Raw genomic sequence first — 12,273 nt, forward strand, 5'->3', positions numbered from 1 at the left:
TACTAGGCCGCTGAATACCACCCAGCCTGTCCTCCCCACTGACTGTCTGCAATCCGTCCCTCCTCTGCAAACCGCACAAGGCAAACTAAGTTTAAGGTCCTTGTGAAAATCAAGGCCGGGGTGTGCAGGCCTCCTGGAGAGGGGACGGGCATTTTAAAATTGACGGGAAAGAGTGAGGAGGCAGTAATATCACGCACTGAATCTGACTGGTGGCAGGTGGAGTTTAATTTGGATTAATGTGAGATATTTGATTTGGTAAATTAAACAAGAGCAGGGTCTATACAATTAAAAGTAGGGCCTTTGACAGTGTTGTAGAATACAGACAGAGACCGTCAGGTATAATTCTTTAAAATTTGCAACTCATATAGACAGTGTGGTTAAGAAGATGTTTAACACATTTGCGTTCATTGGCCAGACCTTTGAATACCGAAATTGGCACGTCAATGTTGAGATTGTACATGACATTGGTGAGATGTCTTCTGGAATATTGCGTCCAGTCTAATCAACATGCCAGCTCATTCCATAGACGCACCAATCTCCGAGTAAAACATTGCTCCTGAGGTCACTTGTACGTTTTTCCCCACTCAATTAAAAATTATGTCCGCCAGTTTTGGTCTCCCCTACCCTTGGAAAATGCCTTGAGTGTTAACTTTGATATTATTGACCTTGATATTATTAAGATAGCGAGGGTTCAAAAGAGATTAACCCGGATGATGCTGGGAGTTGAGAGATTGAGCTATAAGAAATGGCTGGATAGGCTGGGATTTTGTTTTACTGGAGAGTTGAGATTGAGGGGTTGATGTTAGAGAGGTTTATAAAATCATGAGGGGTACAGAAAAGCTGAAGGGCCAATATCTTTTCCCTAGAGTTGGGGATTCAAACGTGAGTGATATTTTAAGGTGCAATGAAAATGATTTACAAAAGTCATGAGAGGTAAATATTTTAGACAGAAGCTGGCTTGTGTGTGGAATGAACTTCCAGAGGAAGTGGTGAAAGGGGGGACAAGTACAACTTTTAATGGACGTTTAATAACGGGAGCTGTAGTCTTTTCAACGCTGTAATGATTAATTTATGACCAACAGTGTTAAAGACCTTAGCTAAGTCTACAAAGACTAGAGCTAAATCCCTTTTATTCCTTTTCGCACCATTCATAATGTTCTCCAGAATTGTTATATTCTCTTCACATCCTGCGATGCCTGTCATAAATCCTTTCTGCCGTTTGTTTAGATTTATTACCTTACTTAACCTATTCGCAATGATTTTAGTGAAAATCCTGATCAAAATCGGCATGTTCGTAATCGGCCTCCAATTATTAATGTCTTTAAGTTCCTCTTCATTGCTCACCTTCGGGATCAGAATCGTTCTACTATTTTTTAGTTGGTCTGGAATTTTACCACTCTTAATCCAACTGGTGTATAGATTTGGCAGTAGTGAATTGTCTTTATTAAACATTTTAGTTATTTCCCTCATCGTTACCCTATCAGGACCTGCCGCGGTTTTCATGTCTATTGCCTTTATGGCATGATCGACATCCTCCACCATTACAGGACCCGTCAGAGCACCGACTAAGGATCCCTCTCCTTGACTCTTATATTTAACAAAACCTCTTAAGTTGTTCTTCTCATTTAAATTCATTAATCTCTTCTTAAAATAATCTTCTAAGTCATCCTTATTCAGGGGACCTTCGCTCTTAACTGGAGCCCCCATTGGCGTTCTTGCTAAATATTGTCTTTTAGTTTTGTAAAGGACCTGTGTTTCTTTAAATTCTCCTTTCTTTCTACTATATCTTTTCTTAGCTTTATTATCATTTTTATTCTTCCTTTGTCTACTATCCATTTGTTTAAAATTTACTCGTTTACTATGAGTTGTCTTATTACTAATACCTTCATCCTTCTTCTTTCCTAATTTATCCAGGATCACAGCCGTGATCTTATTATGTTCCTTACTGCCCGTTTTATTCTTGCCCAAGTCTTCTTCAATTATTCTTATCAATTCTATTACCGACCCACTTGGACATTCCAAAACATTAGTGTTCTCCTGACTTTCCTCTATTTTTTTCCAAAGTCCTATTTAACATCAGGTCATTTTCCTCCCCTTTATCATCCTCACTAACATGAAGGAGTACTTCTAACTCTAAATCCTTATTATTAATTTTATTATTCTTATTTAATACACGCCTTTTGTCAGAGATTTGCTTCGCAGTTTTAGAACCGATTTTCTCTGCAATAATTTTGTTACTATTTCTTCAACCCACAAACTCTGACTCCAGTTGTTGCAACCTCTCAACTTCTTCTTTCGACCACACTCCCCTTTATTACATTCACTATTATCTAACCTATCCTTAACCTCTCCCTTACCTTTTTTCCTTTTTTCATTCCTTGAGCTGGGGTGTGCGCGTCTTTCGTGTTGCCTCAACCCTCGAGCTGATTCAAATTTTAACGGGCATAGTTCGCATTGGCATAATTTTTCTAGATCCCCTTCCACATTACTAATACTATTACTATTATTAGACTGACATTATCACTCTTCAGTGATCAGTACATAGATAAGCCATCAGTTTGGATGGTGTTGTGAGCAGCTGCCTTCTCTCACCCCCTCTCTGAATTAATCCCTGTTGATGTTCATCCTCTGCCAATGGCTGTGCAATGGCGCGGGGAGGACAGCAGAAGGTAGCATTGCATCACTTTAAACACCACAGAGACTGCCAGACCTGCCCCATGCAAAGACACACAGATACACACATAGCAATTGTTAGAACCCGGCGTGAAGCTCATCTGGTAATTCAACCTAAACACCAAGAACAGATCAAGTTGTCCCATAAACTGTTAAACATGAGTGACAGAGAACTGTTTCAATAAAAACATCAATTTATTTTATAACTCTGAAAGTGAACATTTTACATCAACTGCACACAAATCTGGGAAACCCTTTCGCTTAACTGCTTATTACCCGACTCCAGCTCTATAACGATATACACTTTCAAAAAGACACTTATTACAATTAGATCAAGGTAATTTCAAATCCACACAGCAGCTGTTGTTTTCTAAGTTTTTTTCGGGCTGTGGATCTCCCTTGGTCATATTATTTCTTTGTACTGCGGATATATTTCATACGAAAATGTACCTTTGATAGAGAGTGTTTCCTAATATCTTCGCTATGTGTTGATGGCATTTACTCTCTCTGCAATTTTCAAAATGCCTGCATTCTTAAAATCCACAATCTCGGAGGATCTCATTGCTTCAATTTTCCAAAACCAATAAACTCAAGCTTGATTTTGGTTTTAGTATCCTGGGGCATAATTTAATCTGACTAATAAAATTCGAATTGTTGTCCAAAGATCAACCATCTCAGGGATCTAGTTCACAGCTAAATTTTACATATTTTCAGTTATCCTTGACACTCTTCATTTGACATCCTCTCATGACACAGGAACTTGGAAGCTCTCAGTTCAGAACAGCATTCACTCTCTCTTAAATATACAGTACACACTTTCAACTTCATGACATTAATATCATGATGTCAATGAAGATAAGCAGAGCCTATCTGGATTTCTCTTGCTCCATGGTTTGTTCAATATTTCAGTCACTGTGCACAACACTGTGCGTATTAGGACTTTTGTTGGTCGATTGGCAACATCTCATTATTCGACTCCCTCCGTGGGAATATAGCAGTATTTTATTTGCTCACATTTTTGCGTGTGGCAGGATTTTAGTTGTTTCTTGGGTACTGTGACGCTATGACAATCTGAATGTTGGTAAATGGCACCAAACCTGGAAGAACTATGAAGTCTATGAAGGATACTGTAGAACTGTAACAGGACAATGGCGCGTGAGTGTAGTTTTCAGCAGATGGGGATCAATGCAGAGCAGTGTGACGTGATGCAATTTGGTACGAAAGACATTGAAAGACAAAATACAACAGCTGCACCCTTATAAACGTTGCGTGTATATAAGCACAGTTTATTGAAGATATCAGGACAGGTGGGGAGAGTAGTAAAGGTAACATATTAGTTTCAGTATTTGAGCTGTTTACAGGAGGAGGTGCGAGAGGTAGCCTCCGTGCTCCCTTCCTCGGAGGTGGTGGTTATGATAAGTTGTGACCTCTCCCTACTGCCTACCGAGACCGTGGGTATTCCATTTTTCCCAGCTCGAGACAAAAGGGAGATGGCGTCAGGGCCATGGCTTCTAAGTTGCGCTGGAGAAGGGAATAGCCAGTGAGTTTAAAGTGAGAATTGCTCTTCACTGAAAATTGCTCATTACTCAGTTAGTGTGTCGTGCATAATTCAGAATCTGCACACGAGGCGCCATGGTCCTCTCTGGTTCATACCAGATCCTCTCCACATAGCGGGGGAGGAGGGTGAGGGAAGGGATATCGGGCACTCCACCACACGGCTTGGCTCTTTCTGTCTTTTCCAGGCTGTTTCTCCTGGAATGAGAGATGAGGAGGGAGGAAGTGAGGATGGGAGTGTGTGGCCCTGCTTTTAGTGCCGGTGTAGGTGGTGGGAACTGTGAGCTGTCCGTAGGGAGTCAGTCTACATTATTGTCTCCATGCAGTGTTAATAGTGTGGGGGCTGAAATGAAGGGGCAGAGAGAGGGGAGAGATAAAGAGAGAGGGGGGAAGATGCTGCATGCAGTAGTGACAGTGCTAGAGCATGAGCCTTGTTCGGTGTCGGTGCTGTAACAGATATACAGTGAGTGCGAGGGAGCAGAGAGGATACGGTGAGCCTTATCCTGACGGAGTGCGGAAGGTTATTAATGCTTGTCCTGTATTGCTGGATATTTCTTCAATCTGTAGATACTGCAAAGAGCTTGTTGGTGAGCTCAGACTATGTTCACTTGTCTGGTGGTGTGGCCCCCTCAGGAAAGCGAATGGTCCCTCTCGGTACTACCCCATCAATCAGGACCTCCGTGCCCCTGTCGACAAACTGTGGTGTAATTGCCCCTTATCTGCCATGCTAGGGGTAAACTGTGCAGGGCAGCTCCAAACAGAGAAAGCCTAACCGTGTGCCCAGTAGCCTTTTAAAAATGGCGCCAGTTACAGGGATCAGGAATATCCAGGGGCGATGGTGAGTTCCTCTCGCCCTGATGGGGGCGGGGGGTGAGAATTGGGCTGGTATTGAATGAGAGGGATGCCATGGGGTAAGGGGGGTAGTTAATGAATAAGATTGCCCCAGGAAACTAGCTCGGCCTCGTGCAGACAATCTCTCTGTCACACTCAATGAAAATGACACTGAGATAAATCATTGTTTGAAAGCTGCATCACCAATGTACACCCAAAACCGACCAGCTTCTGAATGCTGCATGATGCAATTGAAGTACCTTCATTTCAACATTCTGACACATGACAAGTCTTTCGATCTTCCCCTCTCTATCTAAACACCATACTCCACCAATTTTGCAAAATTTAAACTGATTCCTCCGCCATTTCTCTCTTGCAGTGACTTTCACACCCACAGCACCCCTTCTTATGGCCCAATGGAGATATAAGTGGATGGAGGCTGCACATCTTATCACTTCCATTATGGGCTGCAAATTTCCCCACGCTGGGCAGTGATCTAACACTGTGTTGGTGAGCAATGAACTGGGGTGGTGTACACAGCTCGACAGATTTACAGTTCCAGATTTACAGATTAATTCATAGATGATCACTGCATAGCTCACTGTGCTGGTCAGACTATCTGATTGAGTCTTATGAATCAATGCATAGCTGTGGTCTGCATAGCTCCCGGAGCTGGACGGATATCTAGTCTGGGTTTATAGATCAAGGCATGGCTGTGGTCTGCACAACTCCCGCTACTGGATAAATATCAAGTCAGCGGTTATAAATCATGCACTGCTGTGGTCTGCACAGCTCCCCATGTTGGACAGATATCTATTCCGGGTTTAAAGCTCAATTGCACTGCTGCGGTCTGCACAGCTCCCGATGCTGGACAGATATTAGTCCGAGCTTATAGATCAATCCACTGCTGTGGTAAAAATAGCTCCCCGTGCTGGACATATATTAGTCTGGAGTTATTAATCAATGCACTGCAGCGCTCTGCAACGCTCCCCGTGCTGGACAAATATCTGGATCGGGTATATAGATCAATGCACTGTTGTGGCCTGCAGAGCTCCAGGTGCTGGATAGATATCTAGTCCGGGTTTATACATCAATGCACTACTGTGATCTGCATAGATCCCGGTGATGGACACATATCTAGTCTGTTTATATATCAATGCACTGCTGTGGTCTGCATAGATCCTGGTGCTGGATAGATGTCTAGTCTGGGTTGAGAGATCAATGCACTGCTGTGGTCTGCACAGGTTCTGGTGCTGGACAGATATCTAATCCGGGTTTATAGATCAATGCACTGCTGTGGTCTGCACAGTTCCCCGTGCTGGACAGATATCTAGTCTGGGTTTGCAGATCAATACACTGTTGTGGTCTGCACAGCTCCCCGTGCAAGGCAGATATCTCAACTGTGTTTATACAACAATGCACTGCTGTGGTCTGCAGAGTTCCCCGTGCAGAATAAACATCTCATCCAGATTAATGGATCAATGCATAGCTGTGGTCTGCACAGCTCCCCGTGATGGATAGTTATCTCGTCTGCGTTTATAGATCAATGCATTGCTATGGTGTGCATAGGTCCCTGTGCTGGACAGGTATCTAGTCTGGGATTATAGACCAATCCACTGCTGTGGTCTGCACAGCTCCCCGTGATGTTAGTTATCTAGTCCAGGTTTATACATCAGTACAAAACTGTCGTCGGCATAGCTCCTCGTGTTGGACAGATATCTAATTCTTATTTATAGATCAAAACACTGCTGTGGTCTGCACAGCTCCCCGTGTTGGTAAGATATCTAGCCCGAGTTTATAGCTCAATGCACTGCTGTGGTCTGCACAACTCCCCGTGTTGCTAAAATATCTAATCCGAGTTTATAGCTCAATGCACTGCTGTGGTCTGCACAACTCCCCGTGATGGACAGATATCTCGTCCGAGTTTATAGATCAATGCACAGCTGTGGTCTGCATAGCTCTGCGTTCTAGACATCTATCTAGTCCGGATATACAGATCAATTCACTGCTTTGGTCTGCATAGCTCCCGGTGCTGGATATATATCTAATCCGGGTTTATAGGTCAATACCCTGGTTTGATCTGCGCAGTGTTGCACTCTGGACAGATTGTCCATTGTATTGACCAGTGCAATGGACGAATCTGCACAGTGTTCCACTCTGGGCAGATTGCTGGGTTGCCCTGAGCAGTACCTGAGCCTGGACTACACAGTGTTCCACGATGAACAGATATCTCCTCTGGGTTTATGGTGTCTGAGCTGGTTCTGTGAAGTGCATTGAGAATGTGGTATATCTAACTTTTCAGCTGATCTGCCAATAACCTTTGTTCCCATTCTTGTGATTGGACCCTCCGTCTCTCACTCCATTAGTGTCACAGTGTGCACATGCACAGCACATAATGTTGGTGAATACACACCGACCTAGCAGCAGCCACTGCTCCTTCATTCAGAAGCAGTCAGCCATTCCCATCACCCTCGGGTCTCCACGAAGAAAGAAAGGATGACCTCTGGAATAAAGGTCCTCCCTTGATACATGGCTCAAAGCACCCTCGCCCTCACCACTCCCCACTACGAAGGAACCACATCAAAATATCCCGCGTGTACAGAGAGCAATGGGGCCCCTGGCACCATCAGGGAAATTGAAAAAACATTTCCCGTATCTGAACTGGTCAGTACTCAATGTTTCATTAAGTAATGAATTCCCTCTCCATTTATGTCATACACAACCTTTTATTTTTCCTGAAAAAACAATCATAGTTTCACAGTTACCCACGTTACATTAGATCTACCAAGTTGCTGACCATTGATTATCCATTTACAGATTCTCTAGCTCCCCTTGATATTTTCAGTTCCTGTCTATATTAGTGTCAGTTTAAATTTAGTTGGATCGCATTTTTTCCATTTCTGGAAACCGTTAATATAGTTTGCGAATGGTTGGGTCTCAGCACTGGTCATTGTGTCACTACTGTCGTTAATTTGTGTTAAACGGACAGAGACTCATTTCTCCGTCATTTATCTCTCTCCTGGCTCAGTAACACATTCTCCCCATATTCGCATGTATCAGCTTTGAAAGACTGAATGTTCCCTTCCATTTCCTGTGTAACCGGTATGAGAGATTATAAGATCTGCTCCAATTGCTGAGCAACAGCATTCAATGGCTGAATGGCCTCACTCTGTGCCTGTTTAAAACTCTTGATGGGCTGAATAACCTGCTTCAGTATAGGTGCAGTTGTGAATGTTGCTTTGGATCTATCAGTGAACAACCCACTTCTGACTTTATGATAGCGTGTAGGCCATTGCTCTTGCAGCTGCCGCTTGCCAACAGTGCCTCATGGATGCCCAGTTTCCATTTTCTCGGTCCTTTAAAAATATGTCCGACTTCACAGGAAGGAGTGCCACAGAACAGAATGGGCAGGATCTTAAATATGAGGCTGAGACTTTCCCTCCACCAGGAGTGTGTGATGTCTGTTCCGACAGGTACTGTTATGGAAAGATCCATCTGGGACAAAGGATTTGGTGAGAATGTTTCACTCTTGTTGGTTTCCCCGTCGCTTCCCCCAGTCTGGCTGCTGTGTATGTGAGGTCTCTCCCTGCTCAGTCAATGGTGGTCCTTTTGGGAGCACACTTGGTAATGGGCATTGAAGCCCCACACACAAAGGACGTTCTGTGTCTTTGTCACCCTCAGTACTTCCTCTGATTTGGTTTTAACGTCGAGGGGAACTGAGTTATCATCGAGGGATGGGGTGAGGAGCAGGAGATGTCCATCATCAGCTGATTACCTTGACCAACTGTGACCTGTTACCATGAGAGTCCGCGGGTTCTGGAATCAATTTTGGAGAATTGCAAGGCAACGTCTTCCTTGAATGTATCCCACGGTGCCCCCACAACTGGTGTTTCGGTCCTACCGGTAGGATAGGATATACCCAGGAATGTTTATTGGGCTTCATGAAGCATCACCCATTGGGCCTGATCCTATGTATATGACGGTGTCAGATAGTTTCCTGACAAGGAGTGTGGTGCTGGAAAAGCACAGCTAGTCAGGCAGCATCTGAGGATCAGGGGAACCGACGGTTCGGGCATAAGCTCTTCATCAGGAATGAGGCTTGTAGGCCGGGGAACTGAGCGATAAATTGGAGGGGGCTGTTTTTGGGACTGAGACTGGTGATGGAGCTGGGACTGGAGCTTGGGCTGGAGGCTAACGGAAGCTGGAAATGTGATCGGTGGGGGTGGGAGAGACGTGATACATCAGAGAGGAGAGAGAAGTGGACATGGTGGGAAACGTGATGGACAGGTCAAGGAGTTCCCCAGAACATTTTGTCCCGAACATTCTGTATCTCACATTCCCCGGAAAGTTCTGTACCCAACATTCGATAACCGATATTGCCCGGAACATTCTCTAGGAGAAAGTGAGGACTGCAGATGCTGGAGATCAGACCTGAAAATGTGTTGGTGGAAAGCGCAGCAGGTCAGGCAGCATCTCAGGAGCAGGAGAATCGACGTTTTGGGCATAAGCTCTTGCTGATCCCTGAAGAAGGGCTTATGCCCGAAACATCGATTCTCCTGCTCCTGGGATGCAGCGGAACATTCTCTACCCAACATTCTAGAATTGACGTTCCCCGGATCATTCTGTCCCCAATATTCAATAACTGACATTCCCCGGAACGTTCTGTCCCTGACATTGTTTGTGAACGGCCGGACGTCAGTGAATTGAACAAACGATAAGATCCCGAGGGAAGAGATCCTGTTCCAGGGAGAAGGAGACACTGTTCCAAAGTCCCCTCAGGCAGTTAAAGGGGTGAATACGTTTTCCCTGTGTTTACATTTCTTCACGGCACAGGATCGACCACAATTTCGACTAAAGTACAGAAATTTCCAAATTCCGTTTGTCTTCAGGAAACTGGGAAAGAATCCTTCAGGACAGGAGCAATTCTAACTTCCGTATTAGGATCTAGGAAAAAGTGACCTGTGTCTGCCCTCGACTAATCGCGTGTGTGGGAATGTTTTGGAAACCATCTGTCCTTATGGATGTGTCTCTGTGTGTTTGGGGAGGGAGGGTTTCTTGTGGTTTATGACACAGTACTGTCAGTAATTCTGAACTTCCCATTTCAGCTCCATATATTTTAATAAATCTCTGAAAACAGTGACATATTTGAAAATCTCACTGGATCCCCAATCAAACGGGTCCCTTTGCCTCCAGACTGATGGATAATTTGTTTGTTTTCCTTCCACACAGTTAACGTAGTGACCATCTACGTCCTGCTTTATAAAGATTGTGGATTGTCTCCATGTGTCAGACGTTACCTGGGGGCCATGGCAGCGGCGGATCTCCTGGTCATTATCCTCGACCTGATACTGAGACACATTCCCATTGTTTATCGGGAACAGTTTTATTTCCTGGTGTACTCCGTCCCCGTGTGTAATATCCACGCCGTCCTGCTTTATGCAGCCACTGACTGCTCTGTCTGGTTCACCGTCACTTTCACCTTTGATCGGTTTGTGGCCATTTGTTGCCAGAAGCAGAAAAGTAAATATTGCAGTGAGAAAACGGCGGCTGTGGTTCTGGGAGCAGTGGCTGTGCTGAGCTGTTTAAAGAACATTTTCTGGTATTTTATGCTCACGGCTCGGTATCGGCTGGGGAACGCCCCTGGTTTTGTGATGTAACAGACGCTGTTATATTCTCCAGTGTCTGGGTCACAATCGAGTCCCTCCACCACATTCTAACCCCGTGTGTCCCATTTCTCCTGATTCTGCTGCTCAATGTTCTCACCGTCAGACACATTTTAGTGACCAGCAGAGCCCGCAGGAGACTCCGCGCTCACACCAATGGAGACGTTCAGTCTGACACAGAAATGAGAAACAGAAAAAAATCCATCATTTTACTGTTTGCGATCTCGGCCAATTTCATCCTGTTATGGTCAACGTTCACAGTGTTTACTATATGGAAACGGATGACGTGGGTTGGGTTTGGTTGGTCTATGTATCTCGATCCCTTTGTGCAGGAATTGGGCTTCATGATCCAGCTCCTCAGTTGCTGCACAAACACCACAATTTATGCCGTGACTCAGACTAAGCTCAGGCAGCATCTGAAGAATGTGCTGAAAAATCCCTTCACACAAATCCATCAACCAGTCAAATTCACTCATTAATCACACTATCCGGGATTTTCTCATTGCAGTTCAGTGTTTCAGTGATGGAGCAGCGTGTCGCTATATTAATAGACTGAGGGTAGCGCTGATTTGTCCATACTTCTCCCACACTTCGGTTACAGGGACACATTTCAAGGTTTCTCATAACTCAGGAGCCAGTGTGAAAAGGCAACATTCCACTGACTGTATCCATCACTTCAAATTGTAAACAATAAAAACTTTCATTGAAAAGTGCCGAGAAGCAGAATGAACGATGTTGTTGTTTGTCTTTGTCTTGAAGAGGCTGAGATGAAGAGAGACATATTCAGCCCCAAGTCATGCTCCTCAGGGAACGGAAGGGGACCGCAGCCTGAGCTGAGCTCAGGATGTGGGTGTGCCTCCCTCTGTCTTTGCTTTCAGGTCTGGGTACCTCTACTCCAACCTGGGCTCCTCATTTCCTCTCCTCCACTATTTATCCCCATTTCTCACCGCCTCTCTTTGCACACTCTCTCTTTCTCTCCACCTCACCATTTAACTCTCCCTCTTCCCCCTCTCTCACATTCCACCCTCGTTTCTCCACCTACCTCCATTATTTTCTCGCTCCCCTTCACACTTCATTCACTCTCCTTCTGTCTCTGTCTCCCTCCCGCAATTCCGTCTCTACCCCATTTTCCCCCTCCTCCCACCACTATCTATCCTATCAAATACATCTCCTCACACGCCACGCAGACTCACCGCCAACCCCACCAGTCTCTGCATCAGAGGGAGTTGGAATAACCAGGGAGAACGAGTGTGTCAGATAGAGAGGGAGGGAGTGACAGGAGCGACAGGGATTCAGTCAAAGAGAAATGGACGGAATGGGGAGAGGGAGACACCGAGGGAGCGGGATCGAGAGTGACAGAAGGTGGAGAGAGAGTGAAGGACCGGGGAGTGAGAGAAGGGCAACAGAGAGATAGGGTGAGGGGAGGAGAGAGAGACAGGGGAGGAGAAAATAAGAGAGCGGTGCGAGAGAGAGATAGAGAGGGCGAGAGAGAGTGGGGCAAGAAAGAGAGACAAAGGCGATGAGAGAGAGAAAGTGGACGAGAGACAGAGAG

Source organism: Chiloscyllium plagiosum, chromosome 8, assembly GCF_004010195.1.
Source record: "Chiloscyllium plagiosum isolate BGI_BamShark_2017 chromosome 8, ASM401019v2, whole genome shotgun sequence".
Lineage (NCBI taxonomy): Eukaryota > Metazoa > Chordata > Chondrichthyes > Orectolobiformes > Hemiscylliidae > Chiloscyllium > Chiloscyllium plagiosum.